The following is a 3,748-nucleotide window of genomic DNA, read 5'->3' as shown; positions in this document are numbered from 1 at the left end:
AGAAGGAAGCTGTGACCTGACCTTCCATACGTCATACACACCTCCTTAAAAATCATAAATCAGGAGCTTTGAACTAAACACTGATGTACCTGAACATCCGTCTCCACCAGCAGGTCCAACTGAGCCATGTCCCTCTTTAATTCGTCTATGGGGCGATACTTAGAGTTCACAGCAAGACAATATGTTGTACAAGACTGCTCTATAAATAATATGACTTTACATTTACAATCGTTTATTTTGTAAACATTTATATAAAGAGAGCAATATCACAAAGCACAAACAATGTTGATTATTTGGATGATATACCTGGGCCTCTGTGTTTTTGTCTGCCGATTTAAAGTTCTCCTATATCTTCTTCATAGCATGTTTCATTTCATCAGGACTGATGGACTGGATTCCTTCACTCTTTCTGGAAAGGTCAAAGTTTTAAAAAATAATTACACTGTGTCAGTCTTGCACTGTGTTACACATGTTTTCTGGTTCAGCAGGTTGCACACTTGTGTTTCTGGGTCCAGTATTTGAGCTGCTCTTCTCCAAGTTGGACCTCCCTCTGACCTGTCTGCAGATTCAGTCTCACATGGGAACCTGTTGGCGCTGCCTGGCCTTCACACAGAAATACATAGACATGATGGTATGATAATAGAATTGTCCACACAGGATAACACTTGTAAACAAACATTACCTGGTTTGAGTGTTTGCCACTGCTGAGTGGGTTGGATCACCTCAACATCATCTTCATCTACTGCTCAGTCATCTTCTTCATAGTTAATTGATCCTTCTATGTTGTCAACCACAGTGAGAGCAGAGCTTGTCTGTTCAGAAATTCAGAGTTGAGTTGAGACTGTGCAACTTTCCATTTCTTAACTACCAACTCCTTTGCTGTTTGTTCATGCTCATTATCTCCCTCACAAAGGAGCAGTGTCAGTTCTGTAAAATAGTTAAGTCTAATGTGTTGTTTTTTTAAATGTTTTGTTTTTGTTGTCTTTCCATCCCTGCTGTAACACCACACAAAAAACAAAAAAGTATTCTAGCACTTGTCAGAGTTTACTAGGAAACCCACATGTCTATGTACAGTGTCACTCACCTTGTGGCTAAAACCACAGGCAATGCAGTAACAGCAAAGTAGCAGGAGGAAAAACGAGGGCTCCCTGGCTCTAGGCAGCAGCATCATGGTGACAGAAACAAATCTGCTGTTGGATGAGTCTCAGTTATTATAGATTTTGAAGGGACTCCACCTAATAATATCCAAGCATGCAACAGAGTGGACGGTAAAAAGAACTTGTGCCTGCAGTACATGACATGAGGCTGGAGTTTGCATCTAATTCTAGGCTCATGTCAGCAGTAAAAGGGAAAGTTAAGGAAAACGTTCAACACATTAGAGCAACCGGTCGCAGGTTCAGAAAAAACCCCAGAAAGCACTAGTTTTAGTCTGTGAGCGCATGACAAAAAGTCCTCAGAGATGTTTCAGAGGACTTTTGCAGAGGATAATTTCTCTGCATAGAAAATATGCAGGACACTGACTGTCACCTCATTCTTAAATATTACCTGCCATCCTTTGGGTCAAGTTTTCATTTAACCTTGTTGGAGTGACTAAACTCCACCAGTTTCATATACGCATTCACAGAACCCTTCTTTATTGAAAAATAAAATTTGTTTTTTTTTTTAATTTATTTAAAAAGGTCCCTGCACATGCAAAATTCACTTTGTGGAAATTCTGGTACGTTTATTTGACTCCCTGGTTCATGTTAAGACACTCCTGGTGTCTTAGAAGTACACTCTCTACTTATTTCACATTTTGCGAGTTTGTCCAATCCGGTTCAAGAACCATTGGTTTCAAATTTGGCGGACTATGTATGTCTGCATTCTATTAACCACTCACAGAACCAGCCTTCGCCCTGCCCAGACAAACCTGGACCCCCAAATGTACCTGCAACATTGTGTTTCAGTCACTCACTGTGCAGTCTACCATAGTAGGTGGCAGTAATGCACCTTTCAGTTGTTTGCCACCTGCCATTTAAATAACAAAAGAAAAAGAAGTCACTCACTGTGACACGAATTGACACGGGGCCATAAGGGATCAGAAAGTGCTCCGTTGTTGGTTGTTCCAACCAGCATCACAGCCTTTTCATTTTACCAGCGGAGCAAGAAAGAAGAACATTATGTATTAATTTACTTGTTAATGGACCGTTGCCAGCACTGCTGCCTAAATGCTTCTTTGTGTGTGGACACTATTTCCCCTCCGTCTGCTTTGAAAACGAGGGTAAATTTATTACTGGGTATGAGGTTGAAGATGACGTGATCCACTTGCTGCTTCCCCAAACGTGAGTACATGCTTGATACTTATTTGATGTATGTACTCCAGAAGTTTCTTTGTTTATAATCTAGATTCCCTCCTGTGTAAGGAATGCTAATTGCTAGAACAGCTGATGCTAACAGCTACAGCTACAGAGAGAGACAGTGTTGCAAGGTGCTGCCACGCAGTTTGGTTGAGTCCAAGCCTCTCCAGCATTCGTCCGGTCCGAATTGTGTCTGCTAGCATCATGTTAGCCGCTAGCGCAATGGTAGCTCAGCGTTAGTGGCTAGCGTTAGCGTCTAGCGCTAGCGTCCACATGACGTTTAGTACAACTTGGGTTTGGCTGCGATAGTAAGTTGTGAGAGTCAGCTGTGTTTCTAATTACTACCGGGCCTGTCGTGTGTGTGTATATCGTAACCCAAGTCAAACTGTGAATTTGGGTTATGGCAACTTCTATCAAAGTCTAACATGTATGTTGTTGCTGTCTTCTCGTATGTGTTGCTTATCTAGTCAACTAACTGTAAATATGACATTGTTTTTTTTATACAAGTTGACGCATTCCAGCTACAGAAACGCTAGGAGGTTGCTTCTCAAACTGACTCCACTGCAGGCTGTGCACACACGGCTACCTTGTAGAAGAGTTGTTGCTCTCCTCAGTAGCGAAGGTATGTACATTTAACAGAAGTATGATCATTTGTTGGCCAATAGGCAGTTTTATTCGACTTTGGATTTGAGATTTTGGATTTCACAGACGAAGAAGAAGAAAACAGCCACATCCTCCATCAATGTCTTTCAAAAACGTGATGAGCACAACAAAGATCCTCATATGTCCCCAGCCAATTTATTCAACCTATTCATTCTGTGGTCTGCACATTGAACTGTAAAGGTAACTTATCCAGCATTATAGTGCTAGTGCATTGGTTGATAATAAAGTTGGCTTTGACTATTTGACAAATATTTTACAATATTTCAGCTTTTATTCAGGTATTCCAACGAAAACAGTAATTTAGTTATTTCACAGGTGGTCTGAGTCCAACATAGGTGCCTTGTCCCTCAGGAAACACTGCCATGATTCACAAGACCAGGGAAGATGGCACGACATCTTTGACGCTTCACCGTAGAAGTCCCCAGTACCAGCTGATATAACTTTTCTAGGCTAGATACCTGCAACGACTTGAAATACACACTGTAGTTGCTGCCTCAAAGTTTATTTGTATTGCCTGAGTTGCTATCCGTTTCCACTAAGTGGCGCTTGTGTATTGGTCACTCGCTGATTGCTGAATAACGCGATTATGTTAATTTGTATATTTTAGATTTTTGGTTCTTGTTTTTTATTGTTTATTGTGATTTGATACTGTTCTTTATTTCATTGATTAAGATTGCTTGTTTTCAAGGTTGGTTGTGTTTTTTATTTTATTCCCATCTTACCTTTCGGATATCACTTCCTGGTTTGTG

General features: G+C 40.7%; 1 long non-coding RNA gene across 1 annotated transcript; it reads right to left on the bottom strand.

Annotated features, from left to right (window-relative positions):
* Positions 1–316: 316 nt before the first annotated feature.
* On the bottom strand, positions 317–1,000 carry LOC129604719 (uncharacterized). The gene is made up of 3 exons (XR_008695870.1): positions 683–1,000; positions 498–603; positions 317–409 (listed from the first exon to the last, which is right to left on the bottom strand). It is a non-coding gene; the product is annotated as an uncharacterized LOC129604719 (long non-coding RNA).
* Between the last annotated feature and the right edge of the window lie 2,748 nt (positions 1,001–3,748).

The sequence above is a fragment of the Betta splendens genome, chromosome 10 (assembly GCF_900634795.4).
Source record: "Betta splendens chromosome 10, fBetSpl5.4, whole genome shotgun sequence".
Classification (NCBI taxonomy): domain Eukaryota; kingdom Metazoa; phylum Chordata; class Actinopteri; order Anabantiformes; family Osphronemidae; genus Betta; species Betta splendens.
This window is presented reverse-complemented; position numbering and strand designations above follow the sequence as displayed.